The 26,772-nt window shown below is 43.6% G+C and overlaps 1 protein-coding gene and 1 non-coding gene across 4 annotated transcripts in view; one reads left to right on the top strand and one right to left on the bottom strand.

Moving 5' to 3' along the window:
• The window catches only part of PKIB (cAMP-dependent protein kinase inhibitor beta), a 95,587-nt gene that overhangs the window by 33,043 nt on the left and 35,772 nt on the right, over positions 1 to 26,772 (bottom strand). The window contains exon 2 of one of the 3 annotated variants that reach the window (XM_059733405.1): positions 13,627 to 13,760. The exons of 1 other annotated variant lie outside the window; for it this stretch is intronic. The gene's annotated coding sequence lies outside the window, so the exon portion shown is untranslated. The remainder of the gene's footprint in view (positions 1 to 13,626; positions 13,761 to 26,772) is intronic. One more of the 3 variants, XM_059733406.1, reaches the window with a different exon arrangement.
• TRNAE-UUC (transfer RNA glutamic acid (anticodon UUC)) lies at positions 6,086 to 6,157 on the top strand. Its single transcript has one exon. It is a non-coding gene; the product is annotated as a tRNA-Glu (tRNA).

Here is a 26,772-nt window from a genome sequence, read left to right as displayed (position 1 = left end):
TGCTGACAGTGGCATCAGCAGTGGGGCCAGAGCTGGCGAGCTTCCACAGGCACTGATGGCCCTGTCAGGGGGGCATGTGACCCCCCCCCCCCCCGGTTGTAGCATGAACTGAACTAATGTAGCTGATGTTAACATAGAGTGTAATAGTAGGGAACTGTAACCATGTTAGTCTTGTCCTGTGAGTAACTTGAAAACTCCATTTTGTTTTCTTTTGCTTGACATAAGTGAATGAACTCTGCATGCCCTTTGTGTACGAGTGTATGTGAAAGGGTGAATGGTGAGAGAATGGCAGAGAGACAGGAAAAGAAGATTTAACTGTGTTTGTAAGCAACAAGGCACCACATGTGTAAGTTACCAGTCAGTAAACTAATTAACAGATGGCTGAAGAATACCTTTGAGGCCTAGGGCACAACGGGTATAACGAGGAGGAGGAATACACACATCCTGCCAGATGGGCAGCAGGGACATTCCAAGACTGAGATACCAACTTTTATGATCAAACTGACCTTGGGCTGAGATAAGCAGAAGATGGATGAGAAATAACTGCAAAAACAGAAATCGGGTATGGAAAAACCCCAAAGTGCAAAAAAAAGGATGCCAATCCCCATAAAAGATGACTCTGGAATATACCGGGTTGGGTGCGTCTCTCTCAACTGCTACTTTTTCAGAACACAGATGCATTTGTTCACCCCACTCCAGCCTGTTATCTGCATCTTCTCTCAATAGGCCTGGGCTAGCCACCCAGTGCTCCTATCAAACAGCTGAGGCTGATAACTATAATATCTGAATGAAATGGTTGTTTTCTGTTTGTGTATGGCTGAAAGTGATGATGTGTAGGATGATTTGTATGCGCCTGTATGAGTGGTGTGTCTGAACCTCTATGTCTAATTTATGTAATCAATAAACGTGGCATTTTGCCTTATCCTTCCAGCAAGTGGGCAGACGAGAATCTGATGGTGTTCAACGCCGATAAATGCAAGGTTCTCCACCTTGGGAAAAAAACCCTGCAGCATCCTTATAGGCTCGGCAGTACTATGTTGGCTAGCACTAAGGAAGAAAGAGACTTGGGGGTCATCATTGACCACAAGATGAACATAAGCCTGCAATGCGATGCTGCGGCTAGTAAAGCGACCAAAACGCTGGCTTGCATCCATAGATGCTTCTCAAGCAAATCCCGGGACGTCATTCTCCCCCTGTACTCAGCCTTAGTGAGGCCGCAGCTGGAGTACTGCGTCCAGTTTTGGGCTCCACATTTCAAAAAGGATGTGGAGAAGCTTGAGAGAGTCCAGAGAAGAGCCACGCGCATGATCAGAGGTCAGGGAAGCAGACCCTACGATGACAGGCTGAGAGCCCTGGGGCTCTTTAGCCTGGAAAAGCGCAGGCTCAGGGGTGATCTGATGGCCACCTACAAGTTTATCGGGGTGACCACCAGTATCTGGGGGAACGTTTGTTCACCAGAGCGCCCCAAGGGATGACGAGGTCGAATGGTCACAAACTACTACAAGATCGTTTCAGGCTGGACATAAGGAAGAATTTCTTTACTGTCCAAGCCCCCAAGGTCTGGAACAGCCTGCCACCAGAGGTCGTTCAAGTGCCTTCATTGAACACCTTCAAGATGAAACTGGATGCTTATCTTGCTGGGATCCTATGACCCCAGCTGACTTCCTGCCCTTTGGGCAGGGGGCTGGACTCGATGATCTTCCGAGGTCCCTTCTAGCCCTAATGTCTATGAAATCCCCCTTTATACGGTTTTGCTCTTGATTTGATAAATTGGTAATTCAAAGTAACACCATGCCTCCTCTATACACTGCCTATACTACAACTTGTTCAAAAGTGAAAAGTAAATGAAAGTGAAAAATGAGAACTCAACTAGTTAACTGGCAGCTGTACATACTCCTGATACTTGTGTGTATCAGTATTTGAGTTAGAGGCAGTTTTTGAAGTCTTTGTTCGTGTGTCAAATAAAATTCTCCTCTTATTGTGAGCAGTCTGTCTATACAGATAGGAGGACTAGAATAGTAATGTAGCTTCTCTATAATAATCTGTGGGAAACAGAATCAATTCTGTTCCCACAGAAGCTAGTACAGAGGTTTATACTGAAGTGAATGGGCATGTGTAGACGAAACAAGGGGCATGTGTGTACGACACTTTAAAGCGGGTTAAATGCTTCTGCACCACTTTAATAGTGTTAGTGTTTGGTCGGTGATGTATTGCACACTAATTCCAGCCATTGTAGCACATTTGGCAGCATAATGAGCTTTAAATGACTTCGGGGTGCAGCAAGCTAAAACAACTCTGAGGAGTTTTAGTTTGCTACCCTACAGTTGTGGAACCAAGCACCAGGCCCCACGCTGCTCAGGGACTCTGCAGGCAGCCTGGCAGCAGCCCGGGAAGGTAGGGTCCAAAGGAAAAAAAAAAAGCGGAGAGCCTGATCTCTTTTTTTTTTCTTCCCTGGAGCCTGCCTGCCTGCATGAGCTGTTCAGGGACCAGGTCTTTCCCTCCACGGCTGCGAAGTTCCCCAGGACCACCTGAGTTGGGTGCTTACAGGTGGGTGCTGCCTTGGGGGGGAGCACTGCTGCCATGGAGGGAAGCACCAGTCCCCCTCCCCCCCTTGCAGCCCAGGGACTGCTCCACCCACCAGCAGCTTGCCCTCTCCTCCCTGCTGCCAGCAAGGCAGGTAAGACACAGGTGTACACAACACACCCTAAACTGAAGCAGTTATAAAAAAAAAAACCACTGCTTCAATTTAGGGCCCCCATTTCATCTACACATGCCCAATGATAGTAATATGAATCCCATTCAAAACTGAACTTTTGGTGGATGGCACAACAGTGCCAACCTACTCCCTGATCACCAGACTCTAATAAGGCTAAGACTAATGCCTTCTGCTTTTTGATACCATTGCCTCAGCATTTTCAAGCTATATCAAGTCGGGGTGTGCGAAACAGGCCATATACAATTCGGATTCGGCCCAAATAGGGGACAGTGATTTGATTAATTGATTTGGATCACTGTCCCTGATTCAATTTGGCCGAATCTGAATCTGAAGATTCAATGTCCTTTCTGCCATAGACAGAGTTTTAAATGTTTTTTCCACATACCTTGAGGTACCAGGCATGGCTCATGAGCGCCATGATGGTGGGGTGGATTGGAGTGTCCCACAGGAGTGCGAGGGGGTCCCCCAGCGTGCTCAGAGGAGAACCTGGAAGTGGACCGGAAGTACTTCTGGTCCATTTCCAGGTCCGCCGCCAAGCACGGTGGGGGCCCCTGCCATGTCTCCCCAGCTCAGTGATCAGTCGCAGGGAGACCCCGGGTGTCACAACAGACTCAGCAGGTACCAGTCACTGAGCTGGAAGGTGTGGGAGGCCCCCCACACACTCCCTGGAGGACCCGAAAGTTGACCGGAAGTGCTTCTCATCCGCTTCCAGGTCTGCTGTTGAGTGTGCTGGGGACCCCACATGCTCCCGTGGGATGCTCAATCCATCCCGCCATCTCAGTATTCATGAGCCACCTGGTACCTTGAGGTATGTAGAAAAAACATTTAAAGCCGTGTCTATGTTCGAATCTTTCTGAATCTCTCCAAATTGATTCAGAAGGTTCCGATTTGATTCAAAGAGATTAAAGGGTCTCCTGTTTCAATTCAGATTCGGAGATTCGGCCACTGGATCAGGACAAATCTGTGCCGAACCAAATCAGTGACTGAAGCGTTGCACAGCCCTAACATCATGGTTACTCTCCTATTGCTCTAGAAAAAGACAGAAAAATACCTGCTCGGTGAAATGCAGGCAATTTTACAAACATTTCTATCTTTCAGCTGGGATCTGTTTCTTTTTGTACCTCAGATGTCACTGGCAGACACATATTTCTAAATAAGCTTTTTTAGTAAGAGCTGGTGGTAGCCACAGCATTCTACAAGGGGACAGACTGCAGTACCAACATCAAATTTTCTTCCTGGCTGATTAACAGGTGTTTGTTTCATTGTGCTGCAGTCAGAAAATTGATTATAATATTGAGCTAAATGAATGTTGCTATAATAAATGTATTTGATCAGAGAGATGAAGCAACCATGGCATTTTCCTAATTTGTTTCTCTTGGGGCCTGTTTGGACTTAAAGAGACTCATCCCTCCTTGCTCCCTTTTTCAGGTGAATTTGAAAACATATTTATTCTTTTTTTATTGTTCTTTCCTTCCTCACAATGACCATATGGCTATTAAAAGACCAGCCCATCCAAAACCATTTTAATAAACAAGAACATCAGCAGAAGAAGTGGACCAGAGAGGTGATTTCTGGCAGACAAGAGCAAACCATCAACTTGGAAAAATAACCAAATAACCATTTTGGACTTTCAAGCTCTGCCATAAAAGTGTCACAAATTACAAAAAGCCATGTTTAAATATACTTGTTGTGTAAGTATTTATTTAATAAATGTTTAATGCAAGGCACGTGAACAAAAATCATGCTCCCTTCCAGATTTTAACACAAAGCAGCAGCAGATCTAAGCATGCCTAAGAGATGGAATCCCTCAGGAGACTTAGATGGAGAAACACAGTCTCTGAATCTTGCGTGAGGTACAGGCATAGGCACATGCTTAGTGTCAAGCTGCTCTGTCTGTTCAAGACTAGGATATTTCTCGACACACAGCAGTGCAACTCTAGGCACCTGGGGAACTTTAAAGTCAAAGAGGGATGGGTTCGTGGAATTTACCTATCTCTAGGATTAGACAACAGCTAGTAAAGGGTTTCAGGAACACAGTTTTACACTTAAGCACCATTCCAGTCAAGTTCCACTTTTAGCATATATGCCCTTTTTGGTCCTATTTAAAAAAGAAAAACGTCTTTTCTTTTTGCTCATGTCAGGATGCCAAGATATTCCCCTGGTGCAAACGAGCAACGCTTCTATTCAACCCGAACACAACACCAGAAATATTGATTTTGCTACAAGAAACTTAAATATACTGCTGAAAGATATACATGCCTTGCTTTGCTAATGTTCAATTAGTAAAAAACATACTGAGAAACTAGGCATCATAAGTGACCCATATTCAGGCCATGCTGGAAGCAGGTGTTGCAAAATGCTGTACAACATTTAAACATCCCCTGTAACAAAAAGTAAATGGGATCTGCACAAACCTGTCCATTCAGTTAGATGATCAATAGCAAAGGCTATTATAATGATCTATGTAATGGAGACACTGACCTTGTAATCCCAGGACATTTTTTTTTACAAGAATTTGCATAAGACAGTTATCATAAATTAAGAAGAAGCATTAGTTACTTTTTAATAGCAGTGCAAGTTTATCTAATATTCAGGACACTGCTATAGGAGTAAGCATCAGACGTTACTCCCAAAAGTCAGGTTAACTTTTCTCTGACCCTGCAGATACTGCTGAATTAGAAGGTGTTGGACCCTTGCTCTCTGTAAAAAAGACTGAGTGGCCAGGAAAGGGTTAACTTGGCTCTTGGCAGTGAGACCTCCTCTGGCAGCAGCCTCCCGACCCCACACTGCTCCCCAACAGCTGGAGGCTGGAGTCCTCCTGACCCCTTTCAGTGCCCCAGTCCCAATGCACAACCCTTAAAAGGTATACCAAGTAAGGGTGGGGACCAATGTAGCACTCAGGGAGGGGGTAGGGCTCAGCTTGTTGCACACTTGCCAGAAATGTTGGCCACCCCTGATCTAATGGGGATTTAATGGTCCTGGTCTCACCTTAAACTCTGTTAACAACGAGTAATTTCATAATTTGGCTGCTAAGTTCTTTTGTATAACTTATATCCTTCTGTTATATCTATCTCACAATTACAAATCACTTCCCATGCCTGCTTCCTTCCCTATGTACTCTCTAATTTTTCTACATATGTAAAGGCCCCTAACAAAAATCAGCACCTTGAGCAGTTACTTATCTTTGATTTTGAAAGTTATGGAGATGGGGGCAGGGGAGGCAGGAAGAGGGAGGGGTTCAATGTTCAGTACCAACCTCCCCCCCTTCCCCCAACATCTAACTTTTGGACTGGTCTCTGCCACATTTCAAGTTTCCAGAATAAACCAATGCTGCAACTGTTCTAAGAGTACCATAACTAAAGCACAGTTTCCCATATGGTCTAGCGGTTAGGATTCCTGGTTTTCACCCAGGTGGCCCGGGTTCGACTCCCGGTGTGGGAAGTTCTAGTTTTCACATCCCCAATGCTGGACTCTATAACGCAGGAAAGAAACCTTGGACTGATTGTTTTTAAATAAACCTCTATATCAGTTGTGTACAGCAACACCCAAAGAGAAAGAATTAATTGGAAACAGAACAGAAAACATCATTATACCACTGTATGAGTCTATGATGCATCTCTATCTTAATTACAGTGTGAAGTCCTGATCTCCACATCTTAAAAAGAATGTAATAGAATTCTATAAGTTACAGAGAAGGGGAACAAAGATGACCAGGCATATGGAGCAGTTGCTGTACTAGGAGAGATTGAAAAGGTTAGGCCTTTTTCTTGGAAAGGAGAATGCTGAAGGAGCAAATAAAATCATGGGGTAGGTAAATAAAATAAATAGGGAACCGTTATCCACCAAGTCCCAGAATACTGATACTCGGATGCACCCATTGAAATTAAATCAGGAAATAACTTACATAGTAATTACACTCTCTCTGTGTTGTTAACTTATGGAACTCACTGCCACAGGCGGTAGAGGCATAAGTGGATTAAAAAAGGGATTAAACAAGTTCACGAAAGAAAGGTCCATTGGGAGCTGTCACAAAGTGCCTTCCCATGGGGGTGCTGTGGTATTGTCTGGTCTCCGAAAGAGTCCCCTGAAGCCAGGACAGACTTGGCTTCTAAAGCAAGGATGAATTCCAGGCTCCTTCCCACTCCGAGACACTGGCTTTATATGACCTCTCACCTTTCCCAGTTCTCCATGGTTGTGACTCAAGGGGCACGTCTACATATGCAATTAATGCACCTGAATTTTCTTTGCAGAAAATCCAGGCCTATTAAAGCACTCCCCTGTCCGAAACAAACTGTGCCTGACAGGAGCAGTCAAGTCCAGGGCTGCTGCTGCCCTGCTCTGCCCACCTACAGCAGCAAGGGGAACTCCAGGCTCCCCGACGTACCAGCCCCAAGGCTGGCAGGGAACAAGGGGGCGGATCCCAATCCTCACATGGCTGGGAGAGCTGTCCCCACTCGGCAGGGATGCTGCCTGCCAGCCATGTGGGGATTCAGAGAGTCCTGATCCCCACATGGCTGGCAAACAGCATCCTACCCAGCCTGGACAGCTCTCCCTGCCCTCTAAGGCCCCCTGCTGGCTAGGCTGACTGGAAGCAAATTGCATCTACACATGTGCTACTTGCACAGTAGCTAATGCACTGGTAACCTAGTACCTGTATTTGCTAGCATAAACAAACAGCACACTGACTGAATTTACTGTGCAGTAAGTCCCGCACATGTATAGATGCTGATACTTTACTGCACATTAGATTTGTCTAATGTGCAATAATGCACCTCATGTAGATGCACTCAAGGAGTAAGCATCCAGTTCTGCTCCTGAAAGGAACTTTACCTCCTGCTGGGGTGAACCAGTGCAACCCCAAGTACCAAACAGCACAGCACAGTCTTTTCAGTAAGGGCATGTATTGGGGCAAAGGCCAGTCAGAGGGTCTGTCCCTTCAAAGGACTTAAGCAATCCTGCTGTCCCCAGTCCAGCTCACACAGCCCTTGACCATACCCAGACACTCAGCTGTTCACTTCTAGTCTCTTTACCTCCCCAGAACTCCTTCACTTCTCTCAGTCCCTAGTCTACCTCGCTCAGGAGCTGCCAGGCTGCTTTCTTTCAGCCTACTCCCCCATTGTCATAATTCTTTCTGCTGGATGCCTCCTGGGTGTTGATCATCTCACTTTTGTTGATATGTCAAAGCCATTCAAGATGCTGATGCTAGAAGTCCTTCTGATTTCTCCTTCATATAAGCTCTGGCACTTATACACTCCTTCTCTGTGCAGAGGCTAAGGAGGTAAACTGAGTTGTGTAATATTATAAGAATGTGAACACAATTAACACAGAAATATCTCAATAAAACAAAGTCTGTCACAGGAGCTATTTAATAGAGCAGTCATAGATCCTCCAACATTCCTAAACCAATGATGTCAGAGAGGACATGACAGGGATGATCACTGCAGACATGCTTCATTTGTACATCTACCGCCTATTATTTGCCAGTATCAGACAAAGGACACTGGGCTAGACGGATCATCGGTCTGATCCAGAACAGCAAAAAATTTCAGGCACCTGCCCCAAGTCTCCCCTTTCAAGAGGAGGATAAATCTTCACACACTTTTCCTTTCTCCAAACTGTTCCACTGTTGTTCAGCCTTCATTATTCACTCTTCAGCTTGGCACAAGCTTAACAAAACTTCAGCTTAAAAAAAAATAGATTAGAAAGATTTATAATAAAAGTGAATGAAACTGCACACAGGATTTGTTGTGTTCTGCATCCATCTTCTCCACTGTAATGCAGCAGCAGCATACTAATTTCCATGTTGCTAATCCACCTTGTGAACATGGTTCTTTTGATTGTGCCCCTGTATTTCAGAGAGTGAAATTTCACTGCTTTTCTATTTTTATTTCACATGATTTTAATTGCCAGCTCATTATCCCAAGATACACAGAGGTAAGATTTTCCAGTGGATCTCCCTATTCTGCATGGATCCTAAGCTTCTCACAACTCCTGAGGAAGAAAGTTAATTTTTCCAAATTATAATCAGAGTCCATCTGGGACACCAAAGATAGTTACAAGCAAACAAATAAATAATAAGTAATAGAACTCAGCAATACTTTGTCTATCTTTTCTGACAAGATATCTTATCTGCCATTAACGCCCCCCCCCCCCCCCCCAAAAAAAAACAAACCCCACACAGACAAAAACAAAACAGGGTTGTTTCTTTTGGACTCAGTCCAGAGCCTTAAAAAGCCAATGAAAAGAAGCCTGGTTGACTTCAATGAACTTTTGATAAGAGACCAAGGTCTTGATGTAAAAGACAGAAGACTAACAGAGAGAGAGGTCCAGGGAAGGAAAAAAGGATGGAAACAGCCTTTGACCAATGTTCTCCTCACCAAACCTCAAATTTCCATGCTTCCTTAAATCTCCATGGGCTTGGTGCTATCGTCAAAAACAACTCAAAAAGCAAAGCAGAACAGGCCTGCCTTTGAATGGAAGAAATGCTTAATAAAAAGACAGAGGTTTTCTTTAGGTCAAGATAAATTATGTGGCAGCTACACAAGAACCCTTTAATTGATTTCATTAACTTACTCTTCCAATATCACACTCAGACAGGACAATTTGAATCCGAATTCTTGAATCTGATTTACAACTCAACTTATTGATCAGCAATTTGAAAAGTCTCTCACTTTAAAAAAAAAAAAAGGTATATATTAGAGGTGCGGCGATGCATTGGTCCAATATCAGATCAGCACAGATATAAAGAAAATTGACTATATTGGAAATTGGCTTTTTTTGCCTGATGTGGCCGATAAATGCCCTGTGCATGCATGCAGTCGCAGCGCAGCACACAGGCGGAGAGGAGCACAGCCTGGCAGTTTGGAGAGCTGAGTCCAGCAGATGTTGTGGTGGAAGGGGAAAGGGGAGAGGGGGAGGGAAGGGGTATGGGGGGGCACAGATCAAGGCCCCCACAGAGAAGAAGGAAGTGGGGCTGTGGCTGCGGCAGAGGCTGGGGCAGGCACTGCCCAGCTAGGGCAGGATGGGGCACAGGACAAAGCCGTAGCTCCTCCAAAGGACAAGGGGGGGGAGGGAGGGGGCACAGCTTCCACTGCTGCATGCACCCCAGGAGCTCATGGGGAGGGGTGTGCCCCTGGATCTGCATGGGGCAGGGCGGGCTACCACTGCAGGTTAGGGCCGGGACTGCACTGGGCTCTTCCTGGCAGGGGCTGGCATGGAGGGCGGTGCTGGGAGGAGGGGTTTGGGGAGGGCTACAGAGAATTTTTGGGTGGCTGCAGCTTCTCTGTAATGTCCCTCCCAGCACCACTGCTGCCCACCCTGAGCACAGCCGTGCCCAGCTCCCACTGGGAAGAACCCAGCACAGCACCAGCCCCAGCCTGCAGCAGCAGTCCATCCCACCCCACGCACACACCCCACATGTCCTCCCGGAGTATATGCAGCAGCAGGAGACACCTCCACCCTGCACACCCCCTGGCCCCAGCTCCACTCCCTCCCACCCCACAGAGGCCTCGCTCTGCACCCCACATGCCCCCTCCCCCCCCCATCCCTTCCACCACAGCAGACTTATCAGCCAGACACTGCTCTTCAAGCTGCTGGGCTGTGTATTAGGAATTGACCAATATGCATCCTTAAAAATCAGCTATCAGTATCGGCCCCCAAAATCTCTATTGATGCACCCCAAGTATATATATAAAAAAATTCTACTTCCCAATCCATCATATTTTAGATATTTCTTAACTCTATGCACAGATGCAAGTTTTGCTTTCCTCATTATGTAATAAGCATAAATTCAGTGTTGGTACAAACCCCATGAAATCATCAGAATTGTGTTTGGAATTAATCTGGCCTATTGCACATGCACCAGGCATTTAGGATCCACCAAAAATGATTCTGTGTGGTAGAGGGAATGGACAGGTGCAGTTTTAGAGAAGGAACTCTTGACAGTCTTGCATTCTCTCTTGTCCAATGCTGGCAGGGTAACGGAATAACATACAGTAGGATGCAAATAACTGCTGCTGATGGAGCCATAGCAGGCATTTAGGCACCCAGTGCAGGTCACGTGCTGAGCAACCCATCCTCCCTCCCTACCCCCCCCTACACAGTACTAAGTAATATTACTTCCATTTGATCTGGCCCCACCCATGCAGGAGTACCCAGTGCCAGTGCACCGTTGGCACTGCCCTTGCTACAGTACTGGCTGCTGAAAAGGAACAGCATGCACCTTGCAGTGGGACAGGCAGATGATCACATACCTCCCACAACTTTTAAACTAAATTAACACACCCCATTCCTACCCACACCAATTCCAGCATCCCCTCACCCTAAACATTGAAGCTCTTTGCTCCATACAGATAAACTGTTCATTCAGATGATAAATACATGAAACAGATATAAGCAAGTAACTTAGTTCAGTAGTTTCGTATAGACATCATGGAATAGTTGAGTCTCTTGGAAGGATCTGAACAAGAGAAAGGAGCAGAAACCTTTCCAATTCTGCTCAGGAAATGCACTCCACATGTAGTGACGTGGGAGCAGAAGCCAAACAGGAAAAGGCTGCTTTCACCGATGAAATCAGGGTGTAATGAGCCAATGTGAGACGGGATAAGGGGAAGAAGGGATAAAGAGAAAGGAAATTGTATAATATCTCATGATACAAAAGTATTTGCATTCTTTTTCTTACTAGCCTGAGATTTAAGGGAATAATGAAGAACAAATCTTTACCATTAGTCTCAAGCATGGCAGATGGGGGACTGTTAGTCAGAAGAATCCAATATCAGAGATATTTCAAGATTTTGAAAAAAAAACGGACATGGTAGCAGGTACCCATCAGTTTGATTTACAAACTACACACAACATGAGAACCCAAAAAAAAGACAGGTAATTACACCCCAAATATGCTTATGCTATCCTGAGCTAAGCAGATACTTGGTCCAGTTTCCAAGTGGAAATTTTTATTGCTCAGAAGAACTCAGTGGAACCAGGAGGAGGGAAAGCCTTTCCTTACACACAGATACCTAGATGACGAGGAATAATAAGAAAGGAAAATGATTAATGCAATAATGCACTAAGTGACTTTTCACAAATGAGGAGAAGTGACTGTGGAAAACTCAGACAGACCCTGCAATTCAGCAGTTAAATATTCTTGTTTGTAGTGGGCTTGGCTATCATTTCCTGCCTTCTTATAATTGGCTGCTTGTACCTGCTTGCTGTTTCCTTATTTGTCAGCATCATCTCAGATGACAGAGGCTGTTGTTTACCACTTTCCTCATTTTCCAAACCTCTCCATGTTGGATGTGCTTGGTACTTTATCATGCTGCCTCTGTTTTTCTGCTGTTTGCATTTTTTTTCAGATCTGCCCAATTCCTCAGTTGACAGACTGGTACTATGTAAACTGTCTCCATGTCTGGAAATGTTCCTAACAATTCACTGATCTCTCAAATCCTTAAATCAGTGAAATAGGAGAGTTTAAGACCCATTGATAAACTTCAGTAAATTACAGATACAAGAAATTTATTAATTCACCTCTATTATATTTAAGGGATGTGCATTTGTCCTTTAAGTATTTCAGGAAACAGATCATTAGGCTCACCATTCTCTTTGGATATTAACAGCTGTATTATATCCATTTGTTAAAGGAGAAATTAAAAAAAAATACAATATGACTGAAAATCCCTAATTGATTAAAATTCACTTAAGTGTCACAGAAATCACGATTCTAGTTTTATTCTAACTAGTCTTTTCAAAGAATTATTTCACTATAGAGCATTACAACATGCAGTTCCAACTAAGCATAGCATATACTCATTTTCTGGAACTGAACTTCAGTAGGAAAATTGTACATGGTTAAACATAAGCATATGCTTATACTGCCTGCTCAGCTGCAGCCTGCATCACTTTAATGATTACATTATCCTGTTTTGTCTAGCACACCAAAGAAGTAGCCATTCCAGACTTAACGTGGTAACAGGAGGTAACACACAGCCCACATTTTAGGCTTTGCAACCAGAAATCAAAAATGTTTTTAGCAACTTGGACTTTTACCAAAGTAATGGGAGGTAAGAGTACTTAGCCACTTGGAAGATTTGGTCTGAGATTCTGCAAATTCCTGCCTGTTTGGGACAGAGATGTATTTCTATTACATTCCAATGATTTAAAAAAAAAACCCCAAATATATGTTCTCCAGCTGCCTGTGGTCCAATATTGCAAACATAAACTGGTACTTTCTTGCCAGTGCATGCCAAGACCTTGAACTAGAGACTCAAAGTGATATTGACTAGAAAACTAAGCAGAAACTGAGCGCGCTATTTCATTCTTCAAACCACAGTTGCTAGGAGCAAGTTTTCAAGTACCATGGACAATGCTTTAAGCAGACTGGAGAGACTTGAAACCCCTGGCTAAGAGACTGTTTTATGCATATTTAAAGGAACTTTTATGTTTGTATTATGACTATCTGACAGTAAGAAAAAATGTTACTGTGAATGCATGTGAAACTCTGACATCTTTCAGATTTGAAAAGCCAGCCTTTGCAAACATTTGTTGAAACCTCCCCCTTCCTCAACATTTCCTGCCAGAGGTCTTCACAATAATGTCACCATTTCCACTCCTCAAAATTCCCCCATTCCTAAAAGTTTCTTTACCTCATCTCTCCATGTCTTCTTATTATGGCTCTGGAGTCTGACCTCTGTAGCATCTGTATCCTGCCCATGCACAGCAGCAGGACACTGAGCCAGGAGAGACACTGCTGTGTGCCAAGAACACCTGCTACAAAGCACGTTCCTGCTCTGAACATGCCCAAGCTTTTCATTCCGCTCCCACATTACAGTAATTAATTGTGGGCTTCCCCCAGCCCCCCCCCCAACTAATGGATCCTAGACTCACCCCTGACATACATTAATGAATACTGCAATCACCTGTTAACTCACACTCGAAATTCCTGATTCTTTGGTGGCCCCTCTGAAACCACTTATTTCCTGGATATCTGTAAGGTCATTAGCTTTGCAGGGCCTCTTCACTAGGAAACACTTTGTTCTTGCCTTCTTCCTTTCTGTAAAAAACAGAATCATAGAAAAGTAGGGCTGAAGGGACCTCCAATAGTCTTCTGAGTCCAACCCCTCATCATGTGCAAGATCATCCCTATCTAAAGCATCCCACTAAATGAAACTTGCCCAGCATCTTAGTAAAACTACTACATGGTCAACCCCAACACAACTATAAGACATAAAACCCCAACTTGCCACAGGTAAAGCAAAGGGACTGCAGCAGCCAATGTCCTGCTGCTACAAGGGTTGTTAAAATAGACTTAAGAGATCCAAGTACCTCTCTCTCAGGGGCGGGCAATTATTTCGGATGGAGGGCCACTTACTGAGTTTTGGCAAGCTATCAAAGGCCACATGACAAGCAGCCAGGGGCAGATAAATATAACTTTTTCTAAATTTTGGGGAGGCCCCATGGGCCGGATAGAATGGCCTGGCGGGCCACATCTGCCTGCGGGTCACATTTTGCCCATCCCTACTCTATCTGGTCTGCTCCTCTTTTTTCCATCCTTTTGAAATGCAAGCAGCGCACACACACATCTTTACTCCTAAAAATAAATGAGAGTCTATCACTGGCCTCTCCACCCTCTTCAACCAAAACAAACAGCACATCCCTAACCCTGTTAAATCCCCTGGTCTAATCTGTTCCAGGGTACTGTGACTTCACAGATATTACCCATAGCTGTGTAAAGTTAATAAAATGAGACTAAAACAAAATCTGTGTGTCCTGACCAAAAGAGGGATTGTTCACAGATGCACCAAAATACACCAAAAAAAAAAAAAAAAATTCCAGTTGCTAGATGGAGGTTAAGTAAGCCATTAGAGCAGATTCCTGAGGTTAAATATATACTGGATGCCTCATTTAAAAATAAAAGTGGTGGTACAGTGTAGTGAAATGACATATTATTGAGCTCGAGCTTGATATAGAAATCACTGGGTGAAAGTCGACAGCCTGTCATATGCAGCAGTTCCGATTACATGGAGAAATTACAGATTTGTAATAGCTGTCCGTCTGGCCTTAAAATCTATGGCCCTGATACTGCAAAAACGTTAACATACTTAATTGCAGTAAAGTTAAGCATCTACATAAGTGTTTGCACGACCAGATCCTGTGAATCTATGAAGCGCAGAAAATGACAGAAGTAGCCTCCATCATTTAAATTAAATTTTAAACAAAGAGGTTAATTGCAGTCATGAGGGATTCCCCATCAGAAACAGGGAGAAAATTTTTGCTTTTTTTTTTTTCTTTACAAACTACAGTCTGAGCCTTCAGAATGGGAAGGAGGGGGCAAACACACCACAACAGCTTTTTAAGAATAATGCCCATCTTCATTCATCAGCTGATATATTTGTGTTATGTGTTGTGTATGTGAAATTTACATTAGCATAGATAAAAAACATAAGGCTTAGAACGAGTCCATCCTTGAACAGGTTTGGGTGAAAAAGTCCCTTCAAATACCTGCCTGTAAACTTTACAGACCACGAAGTCTGGGCAGTAGATTGTTAGGATGGTTAAATCTATGTATACGTATTGAGTGTGAAGAGATTATATGTATGCAGGTCATTATACCACTCACAGACTTAAGTGCAGTTGTTCTCCATTATTCTTTATAAACAGGCGTAGTCACGATAGCAACCACTAAATCACATGAAACCACACACCCAATACAAAACAGGCTTGAAAACATCTTTCTTTAGGAGATAAATGCAGACTTCTCTATATATTATAAATGACTCCTGTAGAGAAGATTTTTTTTTTTTTAATGAAAAAGAATTTCCTTATAGTGAAAGAGAACTTTAATTCTATTTTACACACGTCATTCCAATTTCTGGTTCATTCCTCACAACGGTATTCTCTGTTACTTACAAATGTTTTGTTTCATTTTGTTTTAAAAGGTGAGTTGTACACACAGAGGGGAAAAATTAACTGATGAGGTGAATAGTTGGATTGCAAATCAGCCATGTATTTATTCACTGTCGCTGTTGTAAAAATGGGGCCAGGTTCTGGCTCTCAGAATGGCCCCATGCATCTTTTAGGGATAAATTCTGTATATAACACCCTTCTCTTCCATCCTGCAATGCATGCACTCCTCCCAAATCTTGAAAAACACGTTACAGCAACCTCTCCTTCCTTCCTAGCCTGCCAGAGAATAAGCCTGAATGACAAGGGGGAAGACAGGAAGGAGGTGTGGTTAACTTCTGAAGGAAAGCTAATTACATGGAAAAAAAAATCTTTAACCTTTGTAAAGGATCATCACCCTCCTGGTGTATTGTCCTGTCCCAAGATGCTGTCTGCTGTACTCCAAAGAAAGATATTTGGTCTGATAAACATCTGAACATCCTATTCAGTTGCTGATGTTTCACACGTTTAGTCTACCTTATTTTTACAGCTCAAGTAGAGCAGCCTACTGCAGGTACCACTGTGGAAAAGCTGAAATAGCTTGCTCCACTCCCTCCAAGGGCACTACTGAAGGTGACTGAAAATAATCCTGTATCCTAAGATATGTACAGACCCCAATCTCCTTCAGGCTGCTCTAGATATTTTCTCCCTTATTCTTTCCAAAATTATCATTCCTTTCAATATTCCAAAGTCTGCCACTGCTTAAAATGTTCTTTATAACTTATTACATCCTTTCAGTCAGATTTTATCTTTGTCATTTCCCATGCCATCTATATCTTCTTAGTTTGTTTTTTCAAATGAATACCTCAAATAATTCACAGCTGTGGGCCCTTTATTTTCCAAACATCGCTTAATTATTAGAGGTAACCACAGGACAGGAAAACAAATGAATATGCATAAAATTATTTAGTATTCTGGGATCAGAAAAAAAATCTCAGATGCAAGAAGACAAGCCATAATGCTAACAACAAATTTACTTTGTAATTCTTTCACCATGACAGACAAAGTAGTGTGTTAGAAAAACAATTAAAATGAATACTATAGTAATACAATAATCAGGCCCCTTTATTTATTACCTTCAAGGAAGAGCACAGAACAAAATTCCAGTCAAACTGTCAAGCAGTAATGAGTATCCAGGTCTCATGCAAGCATTAAATTAAGGTAAGCAGTGGGCATAGCCTCTGTACAGAATTACACACAAAATATACAGGTAAGTAGCTGTATCATTCTGTACAAAAAGTATTCCTTGCTTCTAGGAAAAAAAAAGTCCCCCACCATGTTAACTATAGAATACAGGCAGATGTGGATCCAGGATTTTTCAAAGCATGGTGGAAGAGCAGCAATCAGGAACTTTTTTAAAGTCCCCTAAGCAGGTGAAAATTACCCCTTTCCCCTCCCTGCTCTGAGGCATGTCTCCTTTCCTCCCTGCTGCTGTCCCAGGCTCAGCTCAGCCACCATGCAGCCCAGCTGGAGCAGGCAGGAGCTTCCCCCAACCTCCCAAGGCACTAGGGACAGCAGCAGCAGTGGGCAGAGAAAGGGGTGTGAGAAAATGGGGAACGAGAAGGGAGAGGAAGTGCCTCTGAACATAGAGTGAGGAAAGGACAGGGGAAATTTTTACCTGCCTGGAGGACTTAAAAAATCCCTACAGAAAGAGGGGTACAGCTGCATCACTACATCCCCTCTGGATGCATCCCTGGATACAGGCTGTTTTAAAGCTGCTGGGGGGAAAAAAAGAACAAAAAGAAAAAAGGAAAAAAAGAGGTATGCACAAGTATTTCCACTCTATGTACAGAGATATATAAAGTACGGTGTTTATGAGAACTCTAAATTGTGTTTTGTGAAAATGAAGCTTTTCATTAATCCAAAGATGTTACCATGTAATACAGATATCTAGGACTTCACCTGACGACCGTAACAATAAATGCAAAATGTGAAAGAATTCCCTCTAGCTTTATAGTACAGTACATGTATTTACATTCTCTAGGGGCAAGATTTAAGAACTTTGTGTTAATTCAGAAGGATCTCACCAGATTGAAAAGTTGGGCTAGAACTAACAGGATGAAGTTCAATGCAAACAAATACAAGGTGCTACACCTTGGGAAGAATAATCAAAAACACAAATATGAAGTGGGTGATGCTGGATGGTGGTACTGTGGAAAAGGACTTGGGAGTCTTGGCTGACCACAGACTCAGTATGAATCTGCGGTGTGATTCAGCTTCACAAAAGGCAAAGTGGTTTGGGGATGTATCAGTATAAGTATTAGGTACAAGACACAGTAGGTAATAGTCCTTCTATTCAGCACTGGTTAGGCCTCATCTGGAGTACTGTGTGCAGTTTTGGGCTCCACATTTGAAAAAGGACATGCAGAAGCTAGAGAGGGTCCAGAGATGAGCAACAAATACAACGGAGGGCTTGGAAGGCAATAGGCATGTTCAGCTTGCAGAAAAGGTGCTTAAGAGGGCACATGACTGCAGTTTTCAAATACTTGAAGGGCTGCCATAAAGAAAAAGGAAAGCTTCTTTTCTCTGTTGCTTCAGAAGAGGGTGCAGACCAATGACTTGAAGTTGTAGCAAAGTATGTTTAGATTGGATATCCAGAACAATTTAACTTTTCTAACGGTGAAGAAGCAGTAGAACAGACTTCCCAGGGAATCTGTGGACTCTCCATCACTAGAGATGTTCAAGAAGAGGTTGGACAGCCACTGGTCAGGAATGACCTAGGTGTACCTATTCCTAAATGTTACCATGGGTATTTCAGATGCTTTGGGGCTTTGCTGGTTGTCCCCACCCACGCTTTCTGCTACACGAGTCAGGGTGTTTTTAAGCCTCCCTCAGAGACACTGGGTGTTAGTTACAGCCAAGGCTAAGGACTCTGACTGGGGTGTGCCACCGATCCTGCTGGGACTTAAATTGGTAAGTTCCTGACTAGAAGGACTTTCCCTTCTGCTCAGGGTCAGACTAATCATTCATATTTGGATCAGGAAGGAATCTTATTCCATGGTCAGATTAGTATGGACTGTGGGGGGGGTTGTCTTTCTCTGTAGCCAGGGGGATAGCCCTCTATCTGGGATCTCTCGAGGGTATATTGACAACATTTCATAAATGCAGAATGTTGGCTGCCGTGGTTCCCCTACTTTATCTGTAACAGGTTAGGGATCTATGTTGTATCAAAGTTAACAGTAGTCTTATGTAGAGGTTAGATTATGGTTTGCATAGTATGGTTTGGATAGGGATGATCCTGCCCCACACAGGCGGTTGGACTAGAAGACCCATGGAGATCCCTTCCAGCCCTACTTCTCTATGATTCTATGATCAATAAATATTGCATCAACTTCAATATTGAAGAATTAACGCATAAGGAAAAGTTATGAATGTAACACATTTAAAACAAAACTATAGGAGTTGGCTTTATTTAATTTTATTGTATGCAAATTTGTAACTATAACATATAGGGGGCATCTACAGGAGACGCTATGTTGCCTTAGAAATGAGCTATGGACATCAGAATTAGATCATAGCAAAATTTATTATCTTAATCTTTATGCTTCTGGCAAGTTTTACAGCTGAGGACAGGATGGGATACAAGGCATAGATCAGATTGGTTTACAGTGAGTTCAAATAGTCTAGGTGGCCTTTTCCGGCACTTTATCAACACCTAAAGGGAGGGAGATGAAGAGAATACATAAAAGTCACAAAACCCACTCTTCCTAAACATTTTGGAGCTCAGCTTTGTGAAATACACAGAAAGGCAGCCATCATCCTTAAAATAGTAGGGGTGAGGGAGAGGAATTTAGCTGAGTAGCCATTTATACTTATGTAGTCCATTGAGGAAGATATGCTGACACAACCACTGAGTGGAAACCCAATCCGTGAATAGATCACTGCATTATGAGCAGTGTCAAAATGATGATTAATTTATTTTCCCTCTACATTAATTCCTAAAGTGAGGGTCAGTGTACAAACATTGAAGGTCAGAAAGCTGATGAATTATCTGTGTCTTCCCTATTTTTCTTTAACCATTCTAACTATGGTTTCTTTAACCATTCAAGACCATGAACCTTTAACTCAGTATAGCTGCTTTTATAAAAATCCCATCTCAGAAGCTTTAACACAGCACTCTTATAAGGCACATCAAACTGCCTGACACATAATTCTGGTGTTATTTTCTATTGTTCCTGTTCAGATGCACATGAATCTCAGACACACAATAAAATAAAATAAAATAAAAAGGTAGACAATTATACCTTCCGATTTTTATTTTTAGGAACGTACATTTTATAGAGGGCTCAAACCAATGGTTTTCAACCCTTTTAGACTCAAGGCATCCCCACAAAATGCCAGCTCTTAGCACTTATTTATTTCTTGATTATGGAGAAATAATAAAGCAATTCTTCTGTTGCAAAAAACTAAAAAAATCCACAACAGGCCAGAGTGTTTTTGCTGCTATGGATTCTCATTTTAAACCTCTAGGCTTATTATATGAATCATGCATATGTGTTTGCACACCTAACAGTGCTAATATTGCCTGGCACCCTTAAAAGGATCTCGTAGCACCTCATGGTGCCATGGCACCCATGGTTGAGAATCAATGGGTTAAACTGCTGTCGTAGCTGTGATAGTTCAGGAAATGAACAAATGTGAAATCTTTCCTGAACCAAATGCATAGTTGGGAGAGAAGTTAAAACAGCTTTCCAGCACAAACAGCCCATGATCTCAGAGAGAAGAAAATACAGCTCGAGTTAGCAGCAGCAGGGATGGAGTCAGAGGGGGTGAAGTGGTATATCCACAATCTCCATTTGGATTGAATCATGCCAGAGAAGCCTCTGGGGACTTTTTAAAGTCCCCAAAGCAGATAAGACCTCCCCTACCCCCTTCCTCTCTGTGGTTCCCTGCCAGTGGCTGCTGCTTTTCCCACTGTCCCAGGGGCAAGGGAAGCTTAAAAGCCTCTGCTGCCCACAGGCTGCATGGGTGTTTGGTTCAGCTGGGAACAGTGACAGCAGAAGCAGCAATGGGCAGAGGGATGAGTTCCCATTCTCCATGCCAACTATCAGGGATTGGGTAATGTGGTGGGAGGGCCCACCCCCACCAATGCAAGCTCCAGTGCAGCCTGGCTAGAATGGGCAGGAGCACTTTTGAAGCTTCCCTATCCCCTGGGACAGAGGGGAAAGCAGCAGAGGCAGGCAGAGAAGCACTGAGAAGGGAGGAGACGTGCCTTTGAGTACGAAGGAGAAGGGTGGGGGTAGGACTGTTATCTGCTTTGGGGACTTTAAACAAGTCCCCAGAGGTTTCCATGGTGTGATCTGTCCACACTGGTGGGTTGTGAGGATGCAGCCACCACTGCAGCACAGGTGGCTGCTCCTGTATCCCCACTTTGCCATTTCCTGGATCCACCCTTGGATTACAGATAAGACAAAAGCAAATATATCTGCTTCTCCCTGAAACATGAGGAAAGGCAGTTTGTGCACAAAACCTTGGAGGCATTCAACTGCCACAACAGCCAGGAATAGGCGAGGGAAACCCACAATAATAAAAGGAAAAAGATTTATTAAACACACACCTTAGAAGTCTTCTGATGCCAATTCTCTTGTCACATTGGTGAAAACTGTACTGACTTGAAGTCTCCAGCTATAGAAGTTTAAATTCTTATGTATAGTGGGCCAAATTGTTTTAACAGACTAGAAAGCTGCCTTTAGGGTTCATTCTTCAGATCCAAACAGCAGCGACAGGACCCTGCCAAGGATTCCATTCCCCAGATTTAGTCCCCCATTCCCCATCCTAGTCTGTGGCATCATTGACACCCAAACTGACAAAGCCTAGATCCTCTGACAGAACTGTCTTTGAACTGTCACAAGATGTAGTTGCTGCTTTGAAGTTTCTCCCTTTTTCCCCTTGAACACATCACACAGAGATAAAAACAAAAGCTCCAAAATACAGAGGAGGAGTAGGGCAAGACTGACATTTAAGACAGCCCACTGATAATCAAGACAGTCAGGATAATGTATCCCAAGAGGGATTATCTCAGGGGGTCAGCAACCTATGTTCAGAGGGCTTGGATCTGGCCTGCAGCAGCACAGAGGATCAGTGGCATGCAGCTTGGCCCGATGGCTACGCCATGCCACACCACTGATCTCCTACACAGTGCCTCTATGCCCTCCGTCACCTCACCTGCAAATTCAGCTTTCCCCACTGCCACTGGGGATGGGAATAGGTGTCACGTGATGGAGGTAGCAGCAAGTGGTCTAGGTGCTGTGGATGGGAGCACTGGACTGAGCCCATGGCTGGGTCAGAAGTGGCAGCCCCACCGCTCTATAAGGCTGCCAGCTCCTGATTTATAGTATTAATTTATCTTGCTGAACCTAATGATCGCTGGTCCTACCTTGGAAATGTAAAAGGAACATTCATCTTAAAACCCAATACTTTTCTCCTCAGTTTGACCAGTATAGACTGCTTTCTGCAGTATAGTGAATGGATAGACACGCAATAAAATAACTGTATCATGTTGTCCACTTACAAAAGCAACCCATATCAAGCACTACTTTTTCAACTGAGACCCAGCTGCTAAAGTGAGAAGAGGACGTGGACTGCTTAACTTCAGCTCTTAATCCATATTTCTTGGTCATACTGGAGTTTGTGAAGACTTTATTTGGGTTGCATGGGTGTTACTAAAGATGGGATTTGGCTCATTTTGTTTCGTTTAAGTTGCAGTAGCCAATGCTTTTTTAAGACACTGACTCTCTTGTAGCTCAGTCATACATACCTTAGACTCTCTCCCCCCTTCCAAATCACATTTTTTGGGTACTGAAATTGTTTAAAGTTTACTCGGACTAAGGACAATTTTAATGTTGGTAATCATGAGGCCCATCAATTATGGAAACAGTCTTTAGCACAGCCTTCAGGGCTCAGCTTTCAATGCGTGTTAGAGAAGAATTACCCACATAAATATCAATAGACTTTCCAGACACTTGTCTGCCTCCCTCTACCTCACTTGCCTTTCCTAGTCGTTCCTGAGATTCAGTACAGAATGTTACTGAGATCTCAACATTAAGCAATTAAAGAGTTATGACTACTCTTTTCAGGTCCTCCCTTTCTTTCTTTTTTCCTCCCTTCCTCCTTCACCCTCGCACTTTGGGCTCAGCCATGCTTCTGTTAGAGACCCCCAGGAAGGAACAGCATGTAGTGGTATTGCTCTAGCAACAGGCCAGAATCCAAATTATGCCGCTGTCAGAATTTGTTTGGTTTTGATAGGCACAGTGAAGTAACATATTTTCTCACACACAACCCTGCACTTTTCCCCAAAAAAGTTGCCCACCAAAATTGAGGTGCAAGTATTAAGTGTGGAAGCTGATTTTCTGCCCAGGATAGAATCACCTTGTTTTTTACTCCTGTTTCACAGTCCAGCAGCTGTGTTGTTAGTATTCAGACAGCTGAGGTAGTCAACTAATTTAGTGGCTCATTGTTCTTCACTTCACAGGTATTAACAATCTTTTCACCTTTTTAAATGGTTTTGATGTTCCATTAGTCAAGTTAACCTTTCCTAGGGCAATTCTACTATCTGCTGCTAGCTGCTCCAGGTCTCTCTCCACTTATTTCATAGCACTGGAAACTCTTTAATTCTTTTCAAAATCACAGATACACCCAAGGAGACCAGTCTTCAGAAGCAGCTGTGGTCTCAGCTTTAGTTAAACAGGAAAGAGAGGGTGAGTCATCTGAAGATTAGGCTCTGTCCCTGGTCTGTGCAGCCATAAGTCTGGAAAAGTGCTTTTTTCTTCATTCTCCCTTTGGAAAACAAGATGTATATTATATTCTGGAGCACATTATATTTAAGAAAACAGTAATTTCTGCCCGCTTCCTGCCTGTGTCCATCTACTCTCCATCTGCACACACAGGTTGGGAAATAGAAAGGTAGCCTGCTTCTAGTCAGACAAAGATTATAGCTGTACAAGAGGCTAATGGAAAGCCTAATAAATATGATGCCTCACCAAGGCATCCACAGCAAGCTAGAGTGGCAAACTGCAGACTAATTTGAGTCTTTGCTATTGAATTAAACTAAGTAGCACCTTATCCAACAGAAGTGTCAGCAGCATCAATGGAATGACAGCTTGAATAAAAGTATCCCTCCAAATGATGAATTGTATCTCAACTGCATCTTCTTACTTCTGACTTCCTTTAAATTCCTATTACCCAGACAGAAATCTCCTGGCCTTGAGAGAGGTTGAAATTAGCCCCTGATCTTTCTGAAGTAACTCAAAGATTGCAAAGATGTATTCCATGGGATTCCTCTTTAACTGCTCTGTGCTAACAACCCTCAACCCTCTTCACCTCTGCATCACATCCCCTCCACTGTCTAGCATGCTGACCTTGGAGTGCTGTTTGCCTGTTCAATGTACTACCTACATACAGACTGTAAAGATTTGGACCTAATTACACCATGTAAAATCCTATTAAAGAAAAAAGGCTTTGATGTTTACTCAGCTTCCACTGAAATCCACTGAAACCTTACCACTGGTTTCAGCAGGCTATGAATAAGGCCCTGAGAAAGGGAAGTTTGTAGTGAAAGGCTCCTACCTACAGTCAGGCAGCTCAGAGGGAGCATTCCTACCTAATCCTCTTTACCCGGTCTATTCAAACACAGAGGATATGAGAAAGCCTACTTTCTGTGTACTAAACCCATGATCCACTGCCTGCACGCCCCTGCCTAGGGCACACAGGCAGTGGATTGCAGTTCTGCTCTGCTCCAAACCAGGCTGTCACCTCCTCAAGATACCAGCCCTGGAGCAGCTCCCTGCCCAGCTGCATGCCCTGCCAGTACTTCTGGGACCAATCACCATGGAAACCCCAGCCCCTCACAGTCACCACTGCACCTCAGCGTCACCATAGAAACCAGATGCAGGGACATGGGCAGGGACAGCAGGGAAATGGAGTCCACTGCAGGTCCAATTCGGCTTGTGGGCTGCACTTTGTCCACCCCTGGTCTAGAAGAACATGAGTTGCATAGGCAACCCGAAGAGGACTAGCAGCAGGTGCTGGAGACCCCTAACAGTGGCAGAGTGGTGGCGGCATCAGAAGAGCAGCAGTGATGGCCAGAGTAGCAATCCTCAACATCAGAGTGATAGCAACTGTGGTACACGCCTCTCGACCCAGCACTTGCTACGTTGGGCTGGCATAGATGGTAGCACCCTCAGAGCAAAGTAGCCCTAAAAGAGTAAGGTTTGCAGCAGAAGGCCTCTGCTTAGTCAGGCAGCTTTGACTCAGAAGAAATGTCTCTCCCTAATCTTCCTCATCTGGTCTACTCAAACACCAAGGATATGGGAAAACCTGTCTTAGATGGAATAGCTCCTGGTCAGCAACCACAGTTGAGTCTCCCCTCTCAACTGACTGGGCAAGGTGATAGCTCCTCTGGTTGATTTGCCAGGAACTCTTGGAGCAGTTAACTGGTTTGGGTTTCAATTAACATTTAACAGTCAAGGTTTTCATTAAGGTAGTGTGTTTGCCCCCGCCTCCCCCCCGCCCCGCCATGTAACAAACCCTGTTTCAGTGTAACATTGCTTGCAGGTTGGGAAGTTTGTTCACTTTAGAGCACCCTCGGAACACAAATTTTAGTTGTGTTTTTGGGTGTGGGCTTCAGCCAGATTGAGAAATTTGTCAATAAACACCTAAGTTTGAACCTGGCCCTTTTACTGCCACCCAATGCCTGGCACAAGGGTTACAAGAAATTTCATTTTCATTTATACAACCAATTGTTTTCTTTTGTTTTTTTTACAAAGGTAAAATTTAAGTTTTGTGTATTTTCTTCTATTAGCAATCCAGGCAAAGAACTGCCTAGCCTAGTCATATCTAAAATGTTCCATGTACAAGGAAGATTTTGCCAAGCATGGAGAAACATCTTTTTTTTAGTACTTCATATTCATGAGTTACAACTGACATTTAAAAACCATGAATCTTAAAAGTTAGCCATGAATGCAAACATTTTCAGTAATAACTCAGGTTTGGGATGCTCAACTAGACATACATTTAAGGGGCCAGGTTTTCAAAAATTAAAAACTTCCTTTGGGGAAAGGGATGAAGGAGCAGATATTTCAAATCTAATTCTAAACCACTGCTGATTTAATTAAAAAAATTAAATCAGGATATTTAAAAGAAGTGGTAAGTATCAGTACATGCCATTGAAGAGCTTTGAGTGCTCAGCACTAATAACAACAAATTCACAACCCTTAATTAAATGCCTAATTTTAAGTACTCACACTGGAAAGTTTTGGGCAGTGCATTTACACTCTTCTGATCCTCAGATATGCAGTTCCTTATATACTCGGCATAGGGATTTTATACTCTAACTCTTCTGCTCTCTTATAGGGTCTAACTGAGACCCATGGAAGCTAAAAGGAAGCTTTCCATTGATTTTAATAGGCTTTGAATAAAACCATGGGTCTCTTTCAATCTACTCTTTATCTTTTATAGCACCCACCAGTACTCACTCCAGCTTATTATTTCAGAGACACTTGTACTCCTCTACACCCCAGCACAGGGCTGTCCAACTTCTAAGTAGTCAGGGGCCATACTCAGGTGTGTGGCCCATGTGCTAGCCAGAGGCCACATCCCCCGCCTGCTACTGCATGCTGCCCACACTCCTGTTGTACCATGCCCCTGGGTGCCCTGCCACTGCACATGACGAGTGAACCATGCACCCAGACTCACCCTTAGATCTTCAGCCATGACCTTCCCTGCTGCACCATGCTTCTTAGGCACCCTGGGCTGTGGGACCCCCTCCCCTCCCCACCACACACACACTGAAGGCAGTGTTATTCTGCGCCAATCTGCCCTGGCCCCCTGGGGCAGCCTGGAGCACTTGGCTGCTGCTGCAGCCAGAACAAATTGGAGGGAAGCAGTGGCTGGGTGGGAAGCTGGGGGCCACAATTTAATCCCTTGTCTTAGAACACACCAAGCAATAGCTCAGCCAGAGGTACAGCAATGATATTCCCTCCTTTAAAAAGACTCTAGATCGCCTTCTATTTTTCTCCTTTGCCAAGACATCTGTTGGAAATGAACACTCTGCAAATGCCCACACCTGCACAAACACACAAGCTACCATACTTTGCATTTTCAACTCTCCCCAGAATCAATGTGTG

The sequence above is a fragment of the Alligator mississippiensis genome, chromosome 1 (assembly GCF_030867095.1).
Source record: "Alligator mississippiensis isolate rAllMis1 chromosome 1, rAllMis1, whole genome shotgun sequence".
In the NCBI taxonomy this organism is placed as follows: Eukaryota; Metazoa; Chordata; order Crocodylia; family Alligatoridae; genus Alligator; species Alligator mississippiensis.
Note: the sequence above shows the minus strand (reverse complement) of the source record. Positions and strands in the feature narration are given on the sequence as shown.